Source organism: Salvia hispanica, chromosome 6 (assembly GCF_029641045.1).
Source record: "Salvia hispanica isolate PSC_SH4W2 chromosome 6, Shi_PSC_v1, whole genome shotgun sequence".
Taxonomy (NCBI): domain Eukaryota; kingdom Viridiplantae; phylum Streptophyta; class Magnoliopsida; order Lamiales; family Lamiaceae; genus Salvia; species Salvia hispanica.
Genome location: NC_142697.1, coordinates 41,069,997 through 41,095,876, shown reverse-complemented (window position 1 = coordinate 41,095,876; position 25,880 = coordinate 41,069,997). Strand labels below are relative to the sequence as shown.

At 39.2% G+C, this 25,880-nt stretch overlaps 3 pseudogenes; all 3 read left to right on the top strand.

Moving 5' to 3' along the window:
* The first annotated feature begins 8,992 nt into the window (after positions 1–8,992).
* Positions 8,993–17,278, top strand: LOC148923800 (auxin transport protein BIG-like; annotated as a pseudogene).
* Positions 17,279–19,761: 2,483 nt separating this feature from the next.
* Positions 19,762–20,497, top strand: LOC125206852 (uncharacterized; annotated as a pseudogene).
* Positions 20,498–22,167: 1,670 nt separating this feature from the next.
* LOC148923799 (uncharacterized) lies at positions 22,168–24,108 on the top strand (annotated as a pseudogene).
* Positions 24,109–25,880: the final 1,772 nt, after the last annotated feature.

The window sequence follows — 25,880 nt, the reverse complement described above, 5'->3', positions numbered from 1 at the left end:
CTATGAAAATATTTTGTGATACTCGTTGATATTTTATAAATTGTAAAACTCGAGTTCACTTGGTAAGGGTGGCATAACTTATAAAATGTTTTGGCAACGAGCTCACTGAGTATTACAAAATACTCAGCCCTGCATGTGTTTTCCTTATTTGCAGGTTGAACGATGACGAGCGGGGGCGGGTGTTGAGTATGATAATTAATTAAGATGGATATTTGGAACTTCAAGCGTAGTTGTGTCTTCATACATAGCTATTCTTTCTCTTGGTCGTTTTCCGCTGAGTCTTGATACACTTATGTTTATTTCGAATATTTTGCACTCTCCTTTCGAGTTAGAGGCTTTAGACTATCTTGTGGCTTTATCTTGGAAAACTATGTCATACTCTTGACATTGTTGAACGTCATTCATTACACCTTTCTTTTTCTTATTCGAGTTTCGAGGTTAAGTTATTGCTTTAAACACTCTGATAGTTTCTTTCAAATCTTCTGGTCAATACTCTTTAATTGAAACCCTAGCCTTCGTTCATTTCTTGAGTCCGTTTTGGTAGCAGTCGCCGCATTTATTGTACCCTAGGAAAGCGGGCTGTTACAATCTCCGATTAGGTTCTATAATCCAACAAGTGGCGCCGTCTGTGGGAAAGAGGAGAATCGTTGGAAGAAGTCGGAGATCTGTTCGAGAATGGTGTTGCTTTTGGAGTCAAACAAATTCAATGGGAAGAATGACTACTGCCTATGGAAGATGAAGATTAAAGCAATTTTGATCGAGAAGGGATGCGCAGCGGTCTTGGAGAAGCCCGATCCTGAGAGCAAAGGGAAGGCACCTGTTCTAGATGAGAAGGCATAGGCGAAGCTGGCTGAGATGCAGCTCAAGGCCTATGGTGCGGTGATCTTGAGCCTTGGTGATAAGGTTTTGAGAGAAATTCAGGAGCAGAAGACCGCCGCTGAGATTCTTGAGAGGTTAGATGAGATCTATTGTAGTAAGTCTCTGGCTAATCGATTATACATGAAAAGAAGGGTGTATTCCTATAGTTTTTCTGGTGATAAATCAATTCTTGAGCAGCTAGAGGATTTTAATAAGGCTGTAGATGATTTGGTGGCCTGTGATGTCAAGGTGAGTGATGAGGATAAGGCTATTTTGGCCCTCAATGCGTTGCCTGACTCCTATGACCAGCTGAGAGATGCGATCTTGTATGGTCGTGATAAGGAGATTACTTTCTCTGAGGTTCATTCAGCTCTCATGGCAAAAGAGTTACAAAAGGGCGTAGTGAGAAATCAGGATTTACAGGCAGAGAGTCTAAATATCAAGAAATTTAAGGGGAAAAGGAACTTCAAGAAAGAAGATGATGGATTCAAGAGTGGATCCACGGAGCAGAGGGAAACACGGTCTTGCCATTGGTGCAAGAAGCTGGGCCATTTGAAAAAGGATTGCTACGCTTGGAAGAAAAAACAAGCGCAGGAAGCGGCGCAGGGGACTAGCAGCTCTGATTATGTGCAAGAGAATGAAGACCCTCAGGTGCTAAATGTGATGATGAAAGGTGAGTCTGTCTCTTGGATTCTTGACTCCGGATGTAGTTTTCATATGTGTCCGAACATAGATTGGTTTGAGTCATTTGATGAAACTACGAGTGGTGGATCTGTGGTTCTTGGAAACAATCAAGTTTGTTCGGTTAAAGGAGTCGGGAGTGTGAGATTGCAGCTGGCTGATGGCTCCATTAAAATCTTGAGTGATGTGAGGCTGATTCTTGAAGTTAAGAGGAACCTCATATCACTTGGGTTGCTTGAACACAAGGGATGCTCATTTGAGTCCTTTGAGGGGAAGATGACCATCAAGAAAGATGGGGAATCGGTTATGCAGGAAGAAAGGAGAGGAAATCTCTACTATGTACAAGCCACAGTGATTCTAGTAGGGTATGAGGCTGGAGTTAAAGGCCATAGACTAGGGTGTATTGAGCCTGAGAAGCATAGAGATATGGTCATTGTGGAGAATGTGATGCCACTCAACAAGGACAACAATAATTTGGAAGTCAGTAAAGAGATCCAGAAAGAAACTCCAAATGATGAGATAATCTTAGAAAACACTTCTCAAGGTGGAGCTGAGCCTGATTCTGACTCTCATGATGGTCAGATCAGGGATGATACAACTCAAGGTGGAGCTGGGGATGAACGGGAACGAGACCATGCTGATGACAGTGATGGTCAAGATGGTCCGAGAAACTACCAATTGGCTCGGGTTAGAGTCAGGAGAAAGAATATCGAACCACCAGCTAGGTCTCTTGATTTAGAAATGCTATATTTAGCTTTATGTGTGGCTGAACACATCTGTTATTCAGAAAGTTCCTATGCGGCAGCTATGCAGTGTGAAGAGAAAGATCAGTGGCTAAAGGCAATGATAGAAGAGATTAATTCACTTATCAAAAATGGTACTTGGATATTAATTGATAAGGTGGAGGGCAGGAAGATCATTAGTTGTAAATGGTTGTTCAAAAAGAAAGGTGAATTTGCAGATGGTGAGCAAATCGGATTCAAGGCTCGTTTGGTTTCTAGAGGTTTCACTCAAGAATATGGAGTGGACTTCAACGAGGTGCTATTATACGTTGATGACATACTAATGGCTGGAGCTTGCAAGAAAGAGATACAAGGGGTGAAAGATGATCTGAAATCTGTTTTTGATGTGAAGGATTTGGCAAATGCAAGAAGAATCTTGGGTATGAACATAATAAGAAACAAAGAGATGAGGCTGATATGGTTGAATCAAAGTGACTGCATTTCAAGAGTGATTCAAAGATTTCAGATGCATAACTCTAAGGAAACAGGGACACCTCAGAAACAACACTTCAGACTCCTTGTACTCCAAAGGCCAAGCAGTGAGTCAGAGAAACGAGAGGTACAATCTATACCCTATACTAATGTTGTTGGGGGTATTATGTATGCTTTGATTAGTTCGAGACCGGATGTGGCCCAAGCATTAGGTGTGACTAGTAGATTCATGACTAACTTTGGAAAGGAACTTTGGTCAGCCTTGAAATGGATATTGAGGTATCTGAAAGGGGCAGGGGACTATGGAATTCTGTTCAATGGTGGTCATGGACTTGAGGGTGTTGCATTGGTGGGTTACTGTGACAGTGACTGCGCAGGAAATATTGATCATCGAAGGTCACAAACGGGCTATATTTTCACTATGTATGGAGCTGCAGGCAGCTGGAAATCGAACTTGCAAGGGGTGGTGGCTTTATCCACCACGGAAGCTGAGTACATGACACTCACAGCTGCAGTGAAAGAAATTTTTGGGTTGAAAGGAATTGCAGCAGATTTCGGAGTGGTGCAGGAGTCAATAGCAATCAGCTGTGACAGCAACAGCGCGATCAGCCTAGCTAAGCACCAGGTCTTTCACGAGGAAAGTAAGCACATAGATGTGCGTTTACATTTTGTTAGAGAGGAAGTTGAAAAAGGAAGAGTCAATCTTTTCAAGGGGAATACTGCAGAGAACCCTGCAGATATGCTGACAAAGCTTTTAGCTAAGGAGAAGTTTGAACTCTGTCTTAAGCTGATTGGTATGTGTACTCAGTGATCATTCCATCTAAGCAATGAAGGTGGAGATTTGTTAGTGTTAATTGCTTAGCTACTGATTTGTTGAGCATGAAGAGTTTCAAGTAGAGAAAGGGAGAAGTCTTTGGTCAGCTCGCTCAGCTGTGGAAGAGCTTCAGGAGCCGTTAGATGTGTTTTAGATAGATTAGTTCCTGACCGTTGATTTGAGTGAGTTAGTTTGTTACTTTACAAACTATAGTTAAAAGGGAGATAAAAAGAGTTGTTAGTAGTTAATCTCTCTCTTAGCCTTTTCCCCGAATTGAATGTACTGTAATCTCCCCCCGATCAATACGAATCATCTTTTCGATTCCAATCATCTTCTTCATTCGCATTTCACCATCTCCGATTAGGTTCTATAATCCAACAGGTAGTTATTACTTTGGCTTCGTATTTGTAGATGTCATCCGGATGGGTGATAATTGGCTGTGGTTCTGTTGTATGCGGCAGTTGAGCAAGTAGAGCCTGTGGTTGTGGCGGTGGTCCAGCACTCGATTGAATTCGCTCTGTGTTATTTGGAGAAATGGATTGGGAAAAGTGATGATTCAACTCTTCAGGTTTTCTCCTACTTATTGAAGAGAATGATTTACTTCAAGTTCTGTTGTCATGCTGTTCTTATATGATTCCTGTTTTTACTGTTTTATTTTACTCAAGGCGCATGATTACTGTGAGACTGTCTGATTTTTCGTGTTCCATGCTGTGCAACTTTTGGTGATTCGGTAGCGTTGTTTCAGTTCAATAATGTGTTTTTATTTGATTTTAATCGCTGTTGGCTATAGATTCTCCTATGTAGCAGTTCACTATAAAAACTTGCTATTAGAAGGTTGTGCCCCCATTTGCAATTGCATTTGTCCAGTCTTTTGTCTGCTGATCTAATTATATTTTGGGATGCTTGGTATTTTGTATCTGTAACTAGTGAATGGTTTCAACAGATATGTTTGCTGTGGGCCTGTGGCCTTGTGGATGAAATCTATGCATAGAAGTGTTGGTTCCTGACCCTTGGTAGATTTCCTTCACAATGCTATTCGTTTGTCTTCAGATAATGTATTTCAGCATGGATGCTAGTATTTGTTATTGGGTGGTTTCCAGCGTGATCGGGCTTGTTAGAAAATAGAAGATGCGCAATTTCTTTAGCTCGCTCCAAATATGACTATACTATAGAGTAGAGGTGGCCAAACCAAACCGGACTGCCGGTTAACCGCCGGCCGGCGGTTCGGAACCGGAACCGGACGACGGTTCCGGTTCGAAATCCGGTTTACACGGTTTTTACGGTTCGGTTACGGTTCAAAAAATATAAAACCGGAACCGACGGTTAACCACCGGTTCGGAACCGCCGGTTAACCGGAAAATATAGCCGTTCGCCGGTAGGTTCGTAGGGTTGCAGGCGTAGGTCGGAAAAAGGACGGTTAACCGGCGGTTTGTGTCGGAAAACCGGCGGTTCCTGACACAAAACCGCCGGTTCCCGACGGTTCAGGCGTAGGGTTTAGGGTTGCAGCTAGGGTCTGAAAAGTTGTCGGAAACCGCCGGTTTTCGGTCAGAAACCGGCGGTTTTCTGACACAAACCGGCGGTTCGGTCAGAAAACCGGCGGTGTCCGAATTTCAAATTTTGAAATTTAAATTTTTTTTTTTTTAATATCAGATTTTTCTCCCATTTTTACCTATAAATACCCCCTTCTTCATCACTTCTACTCACCCCATTCTTGTGTTAATAAGGATTTCTCTCTCAATCTCCAATTCTCTATTCTGTACCTCATTCTTTCAATTTGCTCTCTACTTGTTTACTTAAGTTGTTCATCAATTTTCATAATTTGCACTACATATTAGTTACAACTTACAAGTTACAACTTGTTCAACACTTCAACTACATTACTATAAAAAAAAGTATGTCTTCTTCTCGTGGTGGTGGTGACCGTGATCGATGGGGCAAAGGAATTTGCAGAAGATCAATCTACCCGTTCGAAAAAATCACGACGACCTACTCGTCGAGAAATTTTGGAAGAGGTTTCCCATGTTGAGGCTGTTCGCTTACAAGTAAGTTATAGAATATTTTGCATATTATTTTTTTCATACATAAATTCATAACTTAATAAGTTTGAGTTCATGATTTTTATGTTCATCTTCTAAATTCTAATTCGTACATATACTACTATTTGTAGATGGAAGAAGATCGTCGTGCAGCTGCAGCCATTGCACTATCCCAATTGGGTGGTCATGGCGCGGTTGGCGCCGAATCCGATGCTGATAATTACATCTCGGTCGATGATTACGATATTGATGACGTTAATGTTAATTTGAACGATGATAATGAGAACAGTGACGGTGACCACAAAAATGAGGAAATGCCCCCCCTTCACAAGACGGCCGCGGAGAAAAATCTAAATATAAATCTGATATATTTGTGAAACATTTCAAAAAGGTCCCAATAGTTTCTTCCGTTAATGAAGTGCCAAAATTTTTTATGGCACATTGTAACTACTGCACCAAAAAATACAAATTCAAGAAGTCCGGGGGATATGGCTCTCTCATCCGTCACATGACGACAATTCATCCCGAACTATATGGGCATAGCGCTAGCCAAACCCAACTCGACTTCCAAAGTGCGAGTGCCCATGGCTCCGCCTCCGGTTCGTCTCAAACAAGTACGCCGTCCTTCGCTCTATTAAGATATGATCATAAGCATACTACTGATGTTATGGCTAAATTTGTTGTCATGTATCATCTTCCTTTTAATGTTTATGATAATCAAGATTACGAAGATTCGATGAAAGAGTGTTATAATATGAACTCAAAAAGACTACCTAGAACTAGTATTCAACGATCTACCAACAATCAATATAATGAAATGAAAAAAGATTTATGACGATATTTGAGTAACTTGGGACACAAAGTGAATATTTGCTCTGATGTATGGACTGACGCTTTCCAAAAGCATGCATACATGGGAATTACGGTTCACTTTATGGACAATAGTTGGTCTTTGAACAAACGTTTAATTGCTTTTAGAGATTTTCCTGCACCACACACTGCAAATACAATTGCTTGTTTAATTATTCAAGTTTTGAATGAATATCAATTATGCAATAAGGTGTTTTCTATTGCTTTTGATAATGCAACTGCTAATACTGCAAGTATTAGCGACTTGATTGATACGTGCTCTCCGATTATCGATGGTAAGTATTTTGATCAAAGATGTGTATGTCATATTTTGAACTTATGCGTACAAGATGCGCTTACTTTATGGAAAAAGCATGTTGATCCTATTAGAAATGTAGTTAGAGCGATCCATTTCAAGCTTGGCAAGGCTTGGAAAAAATATTGCCGTAACAGGAACATCAGGTATACAACTTTTATAATGGATGTGTCTACTAGATGGAACTCTACATATGATTGCCTCAATTCTACTTTGGAGCATAGAGATGCTTTGTGCGATTTTTTTAGAACTAATCCCTATGGTGATATAGTTCTTACGCCTAATTGTTGGGACCAAAGCATGAGTTTATGTCAATTGTTCAAAGCTTTCAAATCTGCGACCGTTGAATTATCGGGTGTTTACTATTGCACATCTGTTCGTGTGTTAGAGCATTGCATGTATATATCACTTGGTTTTAAAACATGCATGAAAAATGCTAGATCTCGTGAGTTAATGTGTGTTTTATTTTATATGATTGAAAAATGGTTGAAGTATTTTAGTGAAATTCCAACTGTGTTTTTAATTGCTAAGTGCTTAGATCCGAAATGGAAATTAGCTGGCACAACTAAGATCTTAGATTTCTATTATCAAAATTTGCGTTCTATTGATCTTAGTCCACTTCAAAATTTGCCTTTTGATGATAATGAAACCTCGAGAGTTTTTGAACTAACCATTCCTGATAGATCACTTGTTCAAGCTCAATTTGAAAGTAGTTTGCGTTCTCTCTTTGCCGAATATGAAGAAAAGTATAACCGTACCCACCAAATTCATCCACGTACACAACATGCTCCTCAACCGCAGCAATACGGCGGTTTTGGTTTTGCTTATGATGACCCTGATGCTCAATCACAATTAGCCGACTTATACGGCTATGGCACAGGCTCAAGTTCAAGGTCCACCTCAATGAGATCGGTAAGCGAGTTAGATTTTTATTTGGAAGCACGCCACCATACTTTTAGTGATGCAGGTCCTACACCCGCCCAAATCGACGTCCTAGAGTGGTGGGGAACACACGAGAAAGATTATCCCATACTTGCGTCAATGGCTAAGGAGATCTTTGCAGTCCCGGCTTCCACCGTAGCCGTCGAGTCCGCTTTCAGTGTTGGAGCATATGTCTTGGACGTGAGAAGAAGCAAACTCTCCGCGAGAAATATGGAAGCTGTGATGTTACTTGATGATTGGGGAAAAGCTGCAAAGAGAGCGCAAGAACCAAATTGGGATGCTCGTGAAGAAAGTGAGGAAACCTTCACCGACACCGAAGATGAAGGTGAAGAATGAACGCCAACCGTCGTCAACCTCCAACCAACAAGGTAAGCAAGGTAAGAGAACTACGTGGACTTTGATTCCTCAATGCAATTGAGCATTAAGTTGAGTTCAAGTCCTTTTCCTTTTATTTCTTTTTTTTTTCTAATTATTTCAACTTTACTTTTAATATGTTTTTTGTAAATTGTAATTTTGTATTTAAATTTTAAATTCAAGTGTATAGTTGTAGTATTGTTGTATTTTGTAACTTGTAAATGTAATATTGTATTGTAGAAATTTACATTCAAAGTTTCAATTAATAAAATTGCAATTCTTTATCGTTATCAATTCTCTTTGGATTTTACTATAGAATTGCAATAAAAGTTATAACTCTAAGATTTAAATAACTCTAAATTTTAAAAAAAAAAAAAAAATTGAACCGGAACCGGTGAAAAACCGGCGGTTAGTAACCGGAACCGGAACCGGATAACCGGTATCCGGTCCGGTTACGGTTCATGCTATTGACGAACCGGAACCGGCGGTTTTCGAACCGTGGCCACCTCTGCTATAGAGGTTCCATTTATGCATGTGATTTGCTTCGTTCATATCTACCAGTCATAATGCTCTTGGCTGGCCTGAGATTGTCTCAGCGGTTTCCTCATTTGGATCAATTATGTCTAGATAATTCAGATCCCCTATGCATACCGTTGTTGATTCGCAGTTGGAATTCTTTTTAGAACTATAATTTCTTATTTTCTTAATAATACTGATTTAAGGTTTCATGCATTATAATCATGATACAAGTATATGATTGGTTGAGTGCACTGTAGGATATAAAACCTATCCAGCAAGCTGTTCATTCTCACTGAGGAACACATTTGTTCTTTTTGCCCAATTGTTTTATTACTATATTTTTGTTTGTAGAAATATTCATATATCAACCTTTTTCTTTGTCTTACTTATCTCCCTCTTCCAGAGTACAATGCTACAACTGTTGGAGTTATTGCTAGTTGATGGGGTGCATAAGGAATCAGACATTTCTCTGTCATGTCCAACAAGCATTCCTGTGGACTTGTTGCCTAGTTCTGTTGATAAAGATGATGCTGTTTTGTGGCAGGACAATGTTAAGTGTATGCTTCAAGGTATTGTTTCATAGAAAAGATAGGATCATAGTTTGTCCTTATCCTCTTTCACTGCCTTATGTGTCTCCTAATTTTCCTTTCTTTCTAAAGGGTCCATCTGCTCTCTGGAAAAAGAAGCAGACAATGATCTTTTGATACAATTTATTTCCGAGTCCATACAAGTTGATCTTGTGAATCCAGTTGCACAGTCTATTCCCGCCAATGCAAATAAGTTGACAACTCTTTCTCAGCACTGGGCTGTTATTCATCTCAGATGCAATCATCGTCTTATCTTACTTTGCAAAGAAGTTGTAGAACTTCCAGTGTCATCAGATGAAAAACAGACCAGTCTAAATTGGCGGAGAAAATTTTCAACTTGTCTAAGATTACTGAATTTGCTGGGAAGTGTTACTAAGAGCCATCCGATTTTGTACTCAGACAACCTTCTGTTGCATTCTGCCGCTTCCTTCATCGATATATTATCTATATTGTTCAGAACTGGTTTTGAGTTCGTAAATGCCAACACTGTTGTTGAAAGTAGTTATGAAAGCCTTGCTGCCCACATATTGGAAGAATTTCTTCGAGTAATGCAAGCAACTTTCTGTAAGAATTTTGTGTTCCAGAACATCCAAGCATGTGTGGCGGCTTCTGTTTTGCAGAATTTTGGGTTGTGATGTCTGGAGGTTTGATAAATATTTGCCCAGCCACAAACCCCCCCTGGCTTACTTTCCGAGGGTGGTTATTTTTGTACTAAAACTCATTTCAGATATTAAGGATCAGGCTCTTCATTTCATTGAGTTAGATGATGCTAGGCTTCCAGACAGTCAATTAGGGCTCAATTCTCCTTCATGCCATGTCGGTTCTAAGAAAGTAATATTGTTGAAAAAGCATACTGTGGTGGACTTGCTTGAAATATTATTTCCATCATCAGTTCAATGGCTGGACAATGTGATGCATCTTCTTTTCTTCCTTCATTCCGAGAGCACAAAATTAGAGCCATTATTGGAAAGATCATGTTCCAACGGGACGAAAGCTTCTATCACCTGTGAAGTGGAAAGTGTTGTTTGTCATGAAGATGAAGCCCTTTTTGGGGATCTTTTTTCTGAAGGAGCTCGCTCTGTTAGTTCTGCTGATGCGTGTGAGCAGTCAAATGCTACACACAGTTCTGTACCCGGGTTCAGTAATATGCCATTTCAAGCAGCAACTGAATTGCTAAGTTTCCTAAAAAATGTGTATTTTCTCCTCAGTCACATCCACGAATGTATCAAAATGCGATTAAAGAGCTTAATGGCAACCATATTGATATTTTGCTATCAATACTCAACTGTCAGGTCTATAATCCTGAAGAAAGGGCTTGTGATAATAATCTAATTGTGCATGACTAAAAGAAGTTTGGGACTGTTCATTTGTATTGCTTTGAACTGCTGCAGAAACTTGTACTGCTTCGAGCTTTCCCTGAATCTCTTGAGGAGTCAGTTGTTGACAAAATACTGACAGTTGAGAATGGTGCGCATCTTTACAATGATCTGATGCTAGCTTTGCTTGCCCACATACTTGTTTGTCGAGAGGGTTCTTCTGGTTCTAGATTAAGAACCAAAATCTACCAGCTGTTTATCAAATTTATTCATCAAAAGGCGAAAACAATTTGCTCAACAAGCTCTGATTTGAAAGATATTGTTGAAACTCTGCCCTCTCTGTTTCACATTGAGATTATGTTAATGGCTTTTCATTTGTCATCTGATGAGGAAAAGGGCGTGCTGGCAAATCAAATACTTTCATCATTTAAAGCTATTGATATTCCCTCCGCGACTTATGATAGTCTGCAGTTGTCATGCTGGTCTTTACTGGTTTCAAGGTTGGTTTTGGTACTGCGTCATATGATGTATAACCCGCGTGCTTGTCCATCATTGCTGCAGTTGGACTTCAGAACTAAATTGAGGGGATCCTTCGTGCTAAGCACACCTGGTTCTACTAACTATTGGTCATCCTGGCCAGCCACTGCTCTAGAGGATATAATGAATTCCAGTGGAACACAAGCAAACATGACTCTGCAGAATCAGTTAATTGATATTGCTCTGTGTAGAGATTTTCCAGCAGTGGAAGGGTTGTGTTTGAGTTGGGAAACTACAATTGCCACTTTCTCACAGATTCTTAGACTTTGGAATGGCAAAAAGGCTGCCAGTGCTGATGAGCTTATTCTTGAGCGGTATCTTTTTGTGCTTTGCTGGGATATTCCAAGTCCAACTGATGGATTGTCTCTGCAACATATGCAAGTTCCGTTCAGTGGTGTCAAGGTTCATGATGTCTTAGATATGGAGAACTTTCATTTTACCAGTCATTTTATATTAGGTCAATCCAACCCTAGCAATGACTACAGCACCACCCCATGGTGTTCTGTTAAATTTGCTTCAGCAGTTGCATGGCACACTTATGCGGGATGATTTCGAGGAACTCGGGTGGGACTTCTTCAGGACTGGATCCTGGCTTTCTTTTGTACTATCCATGCTTTCTACTAGCATTATGGGACTCAACAATGGAAATTCACTCCAACTAGAGGCAGCTAATCAACCAGATATCACTGATCTGGATTCTGAGTTTCTCGGGCTGACTAAACAACTTGTCTACAAATCTTTCACTGCTGATCAAATTGCGATGCTATTCAAAGTATTGTCATCTTTACTGAAGAGATACTTATGGGTTTATCAGAGGGGTTTGGGCTGCTCTGGTAGTACTCATAAGCATAAGGAAACTGCTGCTCCACTATTAATGAGCCTCCACCTCCAACCATATCCAAATCATAATCTGGAAAATAAGAGGAGCAAGAATTCAGGAAATATATTACACGGCCCAAAACCTGTTTTCAGAAAATATGATGCACTCTGACCTGAGATGTGAAGAGGGGTGGGTTGAGGATCAGGGTTGGATACCTCTCCTCTTTCTTCTGATCCAAGAGTCTCATAATCACAGATGGTGCTTGTGATAAACTCATTTTTAGCGTCATATAACACAGATGCTCTTTCTAATACAGATCTCAGTATCTTCAGTGCATCATCCTATTGGGGTTAGTAATTCATTAGTAGGAGTAGGAAACACCACAATTGCATAAACTAATCTATTCACAACAACAAATTAAAGGCCACACCACCTTTCTATCAGCAGACAGATTATCAATCGGAACATACTTGAGCTCTATCATTTCCCCCTTGAGTTTTCCCACACAATCATAAATAACACATCTTTGAGGTTCACTCGATGATTTATGACAAAACATCTTTTCACAATCAATTTTGCACTTCTGAGCATGACTCTTTATTGTCTCCCATATGCCATCACCGACACCCAATATCTGTATGCATATTACAAAGAATTATATATTTCTCATGCAATGTAGTATTATGCTGCAAGTTGGCTTTATAAGCACCTAATAAACCATCAACTCTAAACCTAAGTCGATTGAACGAGCGACAAAACATATAGCATGAATCCTAGTATGCAAACAAAATCTGGTTTTGCCACTTGATAAATCAAACAAGTATAAATACCTTCTCGACTCTCTTTATGAGCTTCCGTCGAGGTTAAGTAAAATTATTGAAAAACTTGCTCTGAGAATTCGATCTAAAATATTCTGGGAAGTTGCACTCCATGGATTTCCCCTGCATCTTCAACTTCCAACAGAAATTCTGTCTTCATGTATCCTCAACATGAAAGGAATTATTGTTAGTCTTGACGGACTACTTGATATAGAAGTTTCAAGAGGAGCTGATTTGGAGGAATATGGGGTGATCAATGAAATTCTTGAATCAGTCTTGTCGATGAAGTGTGACAAGGTTTTTCAAAGTCTTGAGGGTAAATTTGATCACATTTTCCAAGCCTTGAAAATGGGTCCTGATGCTCCAGACTACATCAATTTATTCATTATGAAGCGTTTGGTAGAATTTCTGCGAAGTATCAATAAAGAAAACGACTTTGATAGAAGTATCCATGAATGCATAGTGGTGAAGATGGTTAATATGGCCAACAGCCTAAAGGGAGATCCTTCAAGGAGCAGTATTTTCAAATTTTTTCTCTCTATGCAGGATACTTCTGAAAATAAGAACTTCCAGGAGTCCCAACGTGGAGATATATTGGTTCTGTTTGATGCTCTAGATCACTGCCTTTCTGAATCTGTAAATATGAGGGTGCTCAACTTCTTTACAGATCTTTTGTCTGGTGATTACCCTGAAGTCAAAGTGAAGTTTCGGATGAAGTTTATTGGCATGGATTTGATTTCTCTATCAAAGTGGCTAGAGATGAGGTTACTAGGATCTCTTGCAGAAGTGTTAACACTACAAAAGGAGGTTCAGTTTCGTTAAGAGAATCAACCATGAACTTTCTTACGTGTCGTGTGTCTTCCACTAGTGATTCCAAGCTGCAGGAAGCACAGATCCATCTACATCAAGCCTTGCTAATTCCTCTGGAGAGTGCATTTTCTCTATATGATTTCAATATAGCTAAAAATTATTACAGTTTTATCATTCTGCTCTCCAAAGGGGAATTGTTGATTAAGTCACTGCTGCAGAGAACTATTGAGTTGATGGAGAAACTGGCTGATGATGAGCGCTTGATTCAAGGACTGAAGTACCTTTTTGGATTCCTTATAATGATCATCAGTGATTGTGGGTCTCCCACTTGCACCTTGGAGAAGTCCTCTGGGAAATCCCTTTCTAGATGTAGTTCAGGTGTACGGACTTTGTCTTCTGGAACTCTTGGTTCAAGGAAAAATGCTGATGATCTGGTTCCATCTGCTAATCGAGCTCCAGCATCTGTTGACTGTGATGCAACTTCAGTTGACGACGATGAAGATGATGGGACCTCAGATGGTGAGTTAGGTAGCATTGATAGGGATGAGGAGGAGGATAGTAACACTGAGAGAGCTCTTGCATCTAAATTTTGCACCTTCACTTCTAGTGGCAGCAACTTTATGGAACAGCACTGGTACTTCTGTTATACGTGTGATCTTACAGTCTCGAAAGGCTGCTGCTCCGTCTATGCAAAAGTTTGTCATCGTGTTGTGTACTCCCGCTCTAGTAGGTTTTTCTGTGACTGTGGTGCAGGCATGGGCAAATCTAGTAAGAACATTAGAGGGGCATTTACCCCACCTCAAATTTTTTACTCCATATATATATATTGCTATGATAAAATTTATTTCTATTAATTTTTCACTAAATGCCCCCTCCCCAAATTCTTAAATTTTCTTCATAGGTAAATTTGCCCCTCTTCCTATAAATTCGTAGCTCCGCCCCTGGGTGCAGGAGGTGTTCGAGGTAGCAGTTGTCAGTGCTTGAAGCCTCGAAAATTTACTGGAAGTAATAGTGCACCTGAACGTAGTGCTGGTAACTTTCAGTCATTTCTTTCTCTTTCAGAGAATGGTGATCAGCTTCCTGACTGTGGTTCAGATGTTGATGAGGATTCGCTGATAGAACTGGATTCCTCTACCAGGTTATCTCTTCCAACGGAAGTCCAGGAAAGGATGCCGCTGCTGCTTGACGAACTGGAGGTTGAAAGTTGTATGTTAGGGGTTTGCTCATCATTCTTACCTTACATTACTGGAAACAGAGACTCCAACATGATAAGAGATAAAAAAGTTTCTTTAGCAAAAGTGGAAGTGCCCCACTACAGTAACGACCTCTTACAATTGAAGAAGGCATACAAAAGCGGTTCACTAGACTTGAAGATAAAAGCAGATTATTCGAATGCAAAGGAGCTCAAATCTCATCTGACAAGTGGATCTCTAGTCAAATCATTACTTAGTGTCAGTGGCCGAGGTCGACTAGCTGCTGGTGAAGGTGATAAAGTGGCCATATTTGATGTTGGGCAATTAATTGGGCAAGCTACTATTGCTCCTATGACTGCAGATAAGGATAATGTGAAGCCTCTTTCTAAAAATGTTGTTCGATTTGAGATCGTTCATCTTCTTTTTAATGCACTTGTTGAGAATTATCTGGTTGTAGCTGGCTATGAAGATTGTCAGGTCCTTACCATCAATCATCGAGGTGAGGTGATTGATTGACTAGCGATTGAGCTTGCTCTACAAGGTGCATATATCAGACGTGTTGAATGGGTTCCCGGTTCCCAGGTTCAGCTGATGGTGGTGACAAACAGATTCATAAAAATTTATGATCTCTCTCAAGACAATATCAGTCCTGTACACTATATCACATTGCCTGACGATACAATTGTTGATGCAGCCCTTTTGGTGGCTTCCTGCTGTAGAATGTTTCTCATTGTCCTTTCAGAGTCTGGAAACTTGTATAGGTTGGAATTGTCAGCAAAAGCAAATGTCAGTAGCAGGCCTTTAAAGGAAATCATTCAAGTAGAGGGCAGAACTGAAACTGGAAAGGGCTCCTCACTGTATTTTTCACCTACTCACAAATTGCTCTTCCTGTCATATCAAGATGGGAGTTCCATAATTGGCCGCTTTAATCCAGATGTAACATCTGTGATAGAGACATCTGCAGTGCATGAGAATGACGTTGATGGTAAGCTCCAGCCTGCTGGTTTGCATCGTTGGAAAGAGTTACTGGGTGGTAGTGGGCTATTTGTGTGCTATTCTAATCTAAAATCCAATGGGATACTTGCTATCTCTTTGGGACAACATGAAGTGCTTGCACAGAATTTGCGACACACCGGGGGTTCAACTTCTCCTTTGGTTGGAGTTACTGCTGATAGGCCTTTAACAAAAGACAAAATCCATTGTCTCTTCTGCATGAAGATGGAAGTCTTCAGATATACTCCCACATCCCTGCTGGGGTGGAGACCGGTGTGAATTTGATGTCAGATAAGGTTAAGAAATTGGGTTCTGGTATTTTGAAAAATAAAGCTTATGGGGGTGCAAAACCAGAATTTTCACTTGATTTCTTTGAGAAAACTGTCTGCATTACACAAGATGTGAAATTTACTGGTGATGCCGTTAGGAATAGTGATTCTGAGGGAGCAAAGCAAACTTTAGCATCTGAAGATGGATTTCTGGAGGGGCCTAACCCTGCTGGATTCAAGGTAATGTTACTTCATTGTTTTGATTGGTTTGAAGCATCTCTACAGGTCTCCATTTTCTTATACACATGTTTGCTTCTGTCTCGATCTGACTCCCTTCACTGTAGGTCATACATAATGTTCATCTATTCATGCGTGCACTTGTTAACATGATGCAGTTGATCAATTAACGTAGTTTACTCCTTTAGAGTTGATCTGCATTAATTTCTGGCTACCCACTTGCACTCATTAGGAACAGTGTACGGGCTATCAGAATGGAATGTGCTCTTACAATAACTTCTAATGGTAGAATTATTTGAAAATATTTCCAGGAAAGAATAAAAATGATAATGCATTTACATTTTATGTGGTGTAGTTATTTAAAATATAGGATTTCATCGTACGATTAATCTAATTTGATCTACTGCTGAAGAAGCTGGGCATTTTTCATTTTTACTCTCTCCCATTCAGTTAGTTGTTTTTTAGTTTTCAGTTCTTTGCATCTCAGTTGCTCTTTTCTCTTTTTAACTAAAATTACCCCTATCCGTTCAACTCCTCATTAATTAGTTCAAACTATATTGATTCCCAAATGTCATAGTTTTTTCACATTCTTCTCCTCATTAATTAAGGTTACTTGGGGCAATTTTTTATCTATTAATTTGTGCGTCAAAGCTCGGGAAGATTAATAGAATGAATGGGACTGAGTATCTATTTGTTGTTGTGGTGAACTATTACATGGACATTTATTTTGCAGTGTATGGCAACTAGTCGTATTATAGCTTATATATTCAATTATTTAACAATACCTTTCTTGGTTCTTTAGATAACAGTGTCCAATTCAAATCCAGACACTGTCATGGTTGGTTTTCGCTTGCACATTGGTAACACATCAGGAAGCCACATTCCTTCTGAAATTACTATATTTCAGAGAGTCATAAAACTGGATGAAGGAATGCGCTCCTGGTAACCAGGTCAGTCATCGTCCTCCTTACTATTCCAAGTTGATGTTATGTCGTCGCCTTATAGATTTTGTGAATATGTTATGATAAGACTGACTGCTATTGTTTATTATTTCGAATATTAGTGTCCCATACTGTAGCTGATTTGTTTTATTATCCTTATTGGGCAGCTATTGAATGTTTATTCACCAAAGTTTGAAACTGGTGGAAAGTTTTGGCCTGTGGTTCACGACGCGACAATAGTTTTCTTAGTATTGATGCATGTTATAGCCATTGGGATATTTGGTTTGAAGAAACTCCCTTTAGCTTCAAGCTTAACAATTCCCCTTCCAATTCTCACTCTGTTATTCGATGGTTATTGCCAGAGACGTTTCTTACCTAGTTTCCAAGGTTTTCCAGCTGAGGTAACTTGACATTCTATCGTGGCTTATCACTCAAAGTTAACGACCTATCATTTTCTTGACTGCATGTCTTATCAAAAAAATTAACTACATAAAATTTATGATGCAGTGCATGATCAACAAGGATAGGCTTGATCAGAACGATCCCACAATATCTTCTTTCTACGAGAAACTAGCCACAGCCTACCAAGATCCAGCTATGGACCGAGTCAGACGTTCGGAAGCCAGTGAAAGTAGCACAACTCCACTTCTGGGCAATTATAGATGAAGTCGAAGTTTTTTTTTTTTTTTTTTTTCCTCACCACAAGATTGCATTTGTAAGCATAATGTATGTACACTTGCTGTGTATATGCTTATCTTATAACTGATTTCTGGAAATACACATTTCGTTGTCATTTTAGTGTCTGTCTGTAAAAAACTGTGATTTGCACCTCTCACTCTCTCTGGTTGAAACATTTGGAGGCTCCAATCACTTATTAACAGCTATAAAGATTGTGCTGTAAATTGTATGGCTGCATAGTGGAGTTTGTTTGTGTGTTTATTTGAGTCAATTAGTTGGGATTAAATAGTTGATTGTATAATGGTGAAGAAGAAGACTGGTGGGATTTTGATGAAACTCCATGTGGAGCAATCAGAATTGATGGTTGACATATTCCTTTCCTTGTGCTTATTTTTGTATTATCAGGCGCCTCCTCTCTCTCTCTCATCTTTTTGGTTTTTTTTTTTTTTTAGCTGAAATTTTATTTATATTATATATTTACATCACACCAAACACCAAATATTACGCACACACAATTGACATGGGGGAGCAAGAAAGAGATGCAATTGGTTGGTTAGCATTTTGCATATGAATATGGAAATAATTCGCGGACTAGGGAAAATTGTTGACATCAGTTATTTCAATTGTTGGATTATGACTGACTATTATATTTTTTATTATTTACATTCATCAAACATCTTATTGTAACTTACAAAATAAACAAATTTTAAAGTAAAGATGATTTAATTAGTTATAATATCAATTTTTTTATATTTAGAGGCTGCACCTTTTTTGAAGAGACCTTTTTATCATTTAATTTTAGTAGTTTATCTAAATTTTACGAATAAATATAGTATTAAACTAATTTGTTATGTTTATGGAGCGAATTTTAGCTATTACTCTGCCATTCATTTTGAAAGGCCCCCACATTGAATACACACAATTGAAAAATAGAAGATATTGTGGGATCACTATTTGTGTGCCTTCACCATTAAACCATCGTAAATGCCAAACAAATAGAAGCGATCTCACTATTTACCATCGTTAATATCAACTTGTTTTTGTATCTTCGATTATAGTATGTAATAAATCGAATATGTCATTTTCAAATAAATTGATAATTCCGATGCTTAAATCCCACAAATTCAAATAAACAACTTGATGGCCAGACACTCTATTTTATATTTCAATGATAAAAAATGATCGAAACACTCAATATGGCCGACTCCCTTTTCTATAGAAAACTATCAAAACTAGAAGCAAACAAAATGTTGAATATATTTTGACATGACACGGATTTTAAGAAATGTAATGGAAAATGAGTTGAAAAAGTTGATGGGATGTAGGTCCTACTTTTAAAGTATTAGTTTTATAATAAAATATGAGTAGAAATGAGTTAGTAGAATATGAGGTTCACTACCAAAAATGGTAAAAGTGAAGTGTGTCAAATTTTTAGGGACGGCCGAAATGGTAAACTGTGTCAAAATTTGGGGGACGGAGGTAGTAATAAATAATACTCCCTCCGTCCCAGATTTGCAGTCACATTTTGCCATAAAGGTCTGTACCACATTTATAGTCACATTTAGAATTTTCCATATTTGGACATAAAATTTAACCCCATTATTCACTAAAATTATACCCAGGTGTCATTATCTACATTAAAATAAATCAAAACAAAAATAAAAAATCAAAAAGTCAAAAAGGGACTCACCTTCAACCAACTCACTTCATTTATTACACACTCCATCATCTCACTTCATTTATTACACACTTCATCATCCCACTTCACCATCTCATTTCATTTATTACACACTTCACCTCTCACTTCATTAATTACACACTCCACCAATTTCTTAAAACTCATGTCATAACTAAATGTGACTAAAAAAAAGAAACTAAATGTGACTATAAATCTGAGACGGATGAGTAAAAAACTTAGACCATTTCAACTCTACAGTCTCTCATTTTAGCATATAAAACCAACCATTTATCCGACAAAAATCACTAAACTCTCACACTCCAAAATCACTTCACTTAATGGCAAGAAAGAGAAAGTCTTGTGATTTTGTAGATGATCAAGAAAAACTCAACCCCGGGGAGGGACACCTATCCCCCAACTGGGACGAGATGGTCAAGGAGGCGGCTGCGCTGGGCGGCGTTAGGCGAGCGCGCAAGCGTTTCGTTAGGGTCCGCCAGCGCCCTTCAGGGCGCTGGGTGGCCGAGATAAAAGACAGCATACAAAAAATAAGGGTATGGTTGGGCACATTTGACACCGCGGAGGAGGCTGCCCGTGCCTACGACGAGGCGGCCTGCCTTCTCCACGGTGCCAACACTCGAACAAATTTCTGGCCCACAAATTCAAATTCTTCAACAACTCCCGCCCTCTCCTTAAAAATCACCAACCTCCTACTGAGTAGGACCACCCTACATTTGTCCTACTAAGTAGAACAAATTAGTAGAATCAAGGCACGTAATAGTGCCTTGATCGCTATTAATTACATAACTACCCCTCATTCATCATCGCCTATGTCCTCCACTCTGCGTATTGGCAACAAAGACGACGCGCAACAAATCCCCGACTACACGGAATCAAACTTCACTGACTTACTCAACGATCATGATGAGGATTACACCGTCGAAAACAACGTCATCGAAGCTAGTGATCACAAATACGTGAGATACGACTCGTTCGCAACGGACAAGTCGGACTCGGTTGAGATATCAAACGACACGTGAGGTATTGACAAAAATCATATGAACACAGACACCATAACTGAACTTCGGATTCATGAATTCAAACTCGAGATCCATCGATAAAAATGCTTAAACTTGAATTAAACGGTAAACTGCGACTTTTACTTCTACTGACTGGCATGCAAGGTGGTAATCATGGCGCAGAAAAGAAACCCACGGACGAAAATTTGACTAACTTAGCTACAATTTCAAATCAACAACTCCCGAATGGAAACACTTAGAAATTGAAAGCAATGACTAAATCTAACTTCCCTAGGCAGAATGAAGCAAACTCAAACCAAAGTGACATGCGAAATAGAAACTTCATAATGTAAAAACTGGAATTTAACAAAGTACTTCAAAAGAGCAACAACGATGAGTGTTTGCAGAATAACTGGTGATGAAACAAGTAAACTTTAACTAAGAAAGCGATTAAGATTGTTTGTGCCACTCCGGGCGATGATACTACTATACTACTGCGATAACTAGCTGGAAAGACGAACTGATGACTTCTCCGGCAGACTCTTGGACGTCAAGTGACCATCGCTGTGGCGAGGAACGAGAGGTAAGATAATGCTGAAAGATGTATCTTCTAGAGAGAATTCTACTAAGTGTGTTTTTCAAACTCCGAACCGAACTCTTTCTCTCTCTCCTAGTGGCTTCTTTTATAGGGAGGCTTGCCCTTGCTTTTAGGGTAGACTTCTCCCGCATTTTGACCTTTTTGCCCTTGTAAAATAATCTTCCCAGCTATCCTCCTTCTCCATCTCGAGCCTTTTCTTTGGCATGCATTCTGGTCAGTATCGCACCCTTCTAGTGCCCTTTTCACTTGCGTCACACGAATCGTCACCTACTGACTTGGATCCTTCAATCCTGCACACTTAAGCAACTGTTTTGCAAATAATACATGTATTTCACGACATACTGACCAGTAACCAAGGCTTAGAATACGACTCATCAAACATCATAACTTTACAAAAAAATTAGTATTTAATCAAGTTGAGTAAGATAATACGATATGAAAAATAAGATTAATAATTAAAAACTATACTAGAGCAATAGAAGGGGGGCTCGTATTAACTACTTGTAGAATTGAAGGATCGAATTTATCAATATCTAAAGTAGTAGTTGTGGATGTCAATTGGGTAAGATTTTCGATTAGGGCTCGCAGGTTGGGAAAGGATAAGAAATATACTCCCGCCATGATTCATTGTTAATTAACTTCCCGTCGTTATTCCGCACTAGACAGACGTCTGTTTTCAAAGTGTCTCCTTAAATATCACCTTTTTTTTGGGTTATTTTTTTTAATCTTGGTGATCTTATAATTAATTTGAAATAAAAGTTTAAACCTGAGTTTTGTGAACATGCCTTCCTTGAGCTATGATTATGTCATTCAGTGCAGATAATCCGAGATTTGATTGTATGATCGTAAGGAGATAAGTATTCTTGAATGTTACACATAATAATTCTGCAAATGGATAGACGTAAAGCGTAAAACTGGTAATAGATGATGGTTGCTTGATTACATACCAATATACCATGATGGTTGCTTGATTACCCTCAGAAATCAATCATGATGGTTGCTTCAAGAAAGGGTTTACACATTTGTACGATTCAAACTTCTTGTTCGAGATGGTATATTGGTATGTAATCAAGTAACCATCATAATCGTACAAATGGATAACCCTTTCTTGAAGCAGCCATCTCTTCAATCTATACTTTCATGGGGTTTGCGAATCCAATGTTAGCTCGAACAACAAGTTTGAATCGTACAATACAAATGCAGGGTGTAAACACACCACAAGTTCGGTTTGATTTCTATTTTAGGGATGAGCTTTTGCTGTCAAATTTGGTGTAAAATTAGATAACTTGTAATGTTGTAAATTTCATTGTGAGATAACTAGGATGAACACTTGTTGTCGATTTCAATGGTTATCGTTTCAAACCAACTTTTCTTGTAGCAAGAGATATAAAAAGATTGGATAGGCATATCGAGATAGAATGTAGAGAAACTTGTATTTCTTGTTGTGAATGTTTCTTATTTTGATCTTGCTAATTTCCCTAGTATTTATAGGGAAATTAGTGTCTTGTAAATTACACCAATAAATGATAATTGGAAACATACAACACTAGGGACTCTACACTTATTCAATGATCTAGGAACTCTCCATGATTAATTTGGGCAGCCATATTCCTCTTTCCAACACTCCCCCTCAAGTTGAGAAACGGTATCGCCGATACTCAACTTGTCAAGAAATTCTTTGAAGACTTTCGGACACAAAGCCTTAGTTAATATGTCTGGGAGTTGTTCCTCAGATCGAACGAATGGAAATTCAATGATGCCGCTTTCGAGTTTTTCTTTGATGAAGTGACGATCAACTTCGACATGTTTCGTTCTGTCATGTTGTACAGGATTCTCTGAAATGCTGATCGCCGCTTTGTTGTCACAAAAAAGTTGGCTTTTCCGTGTTGGTGGAAAGCCAATTTCAGTTAATAATCTTCTAAGCCAAAGTATCTCCATAAGGCCACTCCTAATCCCCTGAAATTCGGCTTCCGCGCTTGATAGTGCCACGACTTTCTGCTTCTTGCTCCTCCAAGTGACTAAGTTACCTCCAACAAAGGTAAAATACCCTCCAGTGGATTTTCTATCAATTGGATTACTAGCCCAATCTGCATCGATGTATTCATCGATTTCCAGATCTTCCCTCTTTTCTAAGAAAACCCCATAACTAGGGATGTCAATCGGGCCAGCCCATCGGGTTTCGGGCTAACCCTATTCGGGTTGCGGGTCAATCGGGTGCGGGCTAATCGGGCTATGATTTTTTCGGATTATAAAAGTTCAACCCTAACCCTAAAAGCTCGGGTTTCAGGCTAGCCCAGCGGGCTAATCGGGTTGCTACCGATAAATTAACGTGCGTTCAATCCAATAAATAATAGTGAAAAGTAGTTATATTTATAAAATGTAAAATATTTAATTATGATCAATTTGAGATATATACTTAAACTCAAACATAAACATGATTAAATATTAATATTTGAGATTTATGCATAATAAAACATAAATATCAAGAAATTTTAAGGCATGTTTTAGAAATTTAAATATATTTTTTAGTGAATTTGAAGTTTCTAATTTATATATCTATTATTATATTAATAAAAATTTAATATATAATTTATATATTTAATATATAAAATTGAAAGTTATGTTTTTAGTAATCTATATTATAAAATAACCAATGAAGTGTCGAATTAGAGTCAAACAAATAGAACGATAGTTATTTTATCGGGTTTTCGGGCCAGCCCATCGGGTTTTCGGGTCTGGCCCTAACGGACTGCGGGTTAATCGGGTATGGGCTAATCGGGCTGTAATTTTATCGGGCTAGAAATTTTCAGCCCTAACCCTGTAAATTTGGCGGGCTATTCGGGCCGGCCCACGGGTTACGGGCTACATTGACATCCCTACGGCCATAACTAGTTGTTCCTTTCAAATACCTCACAATTCTCATGACCGCATTCATATGATCCTCCTGAGGCTGATGCATGAATTGACTGACAACTCCAACTGCATATGTGATGTCTGGCCGAGTATGAGAAAGATAGATAAGCTTCCCTACTAACTGTTGGTATCTTTCACGATCTGTAGACTTGGCTCCATCCACAATTTTCAATCCATGGTTGGGTACCATTGGAGTTTCAGCAGGTTTGCATTCTAGTAGGCCCGTTTCGGCTAACATGTCAAGGACATACTTTCTCTGTCTTAGGAATATCCCGTGTTTGGATCTTAACACTTCAATTCCTAAAAAATATTTCAATGCTCCCAAGTCCTTCATTTCAAACTCTTTGAACAAGTTTTCCTTCAGATTTTGGATCTCTTCGGCATCGTCTCCTGTTATGATCATATCATCAACATATATAATCAGACATGTCATTTTGCCGTTCCTGTTCTTCAGAAATAACGTGTGATCTGAATGGCTTGTTTGAAGCCATGTTTGAACATTGCCTGACAGAATCTCCCAAACCACACTCTGGGGGACTGCTTTAACCCATAAAGGGTTTTTTTCAATCTGCACACCTGCCCTTTTCCAAACTCTGCATAGAATCCTGGGGGAACTTCTATGTAGACTTCTTTGTTTTTCTCCAGTTCTCCATGAAGGAATGCATTTGTAACATCGAACTGATATAATGGCCATTCTTTACACGCAGCTACAGATAGAAGAGTTCTCATTGTATTTAGTTTGGCCCATACACCTGAGTATATCCTTTAACAACCAATCTTGCCTTGTATCTCTCGATTGAACCATCTGCTCGTCGTTTTATGGTGAAGATCCATCGACATCCAACTGGCTTCTTTCCCGGAGGTAGAGAACACTTCTCCCATGTTTCATTTTTTATCAAGGCATCAATTTCTCTCTTCATGGCTTCCCTCCAGTGTTTGTGCTATATTGCCTCCTCGAAGGACTGCGGAATTTCTTCCTCTTCATAAAGTGCAGCTTCGAATGCCCTAGCCATTTCAGTGAGATGACCTTGAGTAAGATTTGCCACAGAGTATTTAGATTTCCGACCCTTCCAATCTGGTGAGTATCTTCGGGGAGGAACGCCCCGTGTGGTTCTATGGGGCAGTCTGTCGTGCCTTGTCACCATGTTCTGGCACTGATTCATCGGTATTACTTGTGGTTTCCCTGTCACTGTTAGTATTTTCAGGTAGAGGACCATTATTGGGATCAAGAGTATTTACCTCAGGATTTAAAGACTGGTCGGATAGCTCAGCAGTGTCATGAAACGGCATGTTCTGTACTTGGAGATTTGACTGCGCGGTGGTATTGCTAACTTCCTCTGTTGGACTGATATTTGTGACAGGATTTTGGTCGGGCTGTTGGGTTTGGTTCTTCTCTTCTTCCCCCTAAATGGTTTCTCCCCAAAGAGGTAGCCAATTTAGTGTGTCACTCATTGAGTTCACTAACTCATCACTCTCCCCCTGACCACTAGATTGGCTATAGAAGTATTCGTTTTCAACAAAGTCGCAGTTCATAGTTGTGTACATACGATCTGTCGAATGGTCATAGCACCGATAACCTTTCTGATTTTTTCCATAACCCAAGAAGACACATTTAACTGCACAAGGCGAGAATTTATCACAGTAATGTTTGGGAATGTGGACAAACACGGTACATCCGAAAATTTTGGGGTCAAGATGAAGGGAGGATGGCACCGAGTTATGGGAATAGAAGATATCAAGAGGGGTTTTGAAGTTAAGAATCCCTGTGGGTAGACGGTTTAAGAGATAGACAGCAGTTGCGATAGCTTCCGGCCAAAAAGATTTCGGGATGTTTGATTCAATGAGGAGGGCACGGGTAATTTCTAAGATATATCGATTTTTTTGCTCAGCTAC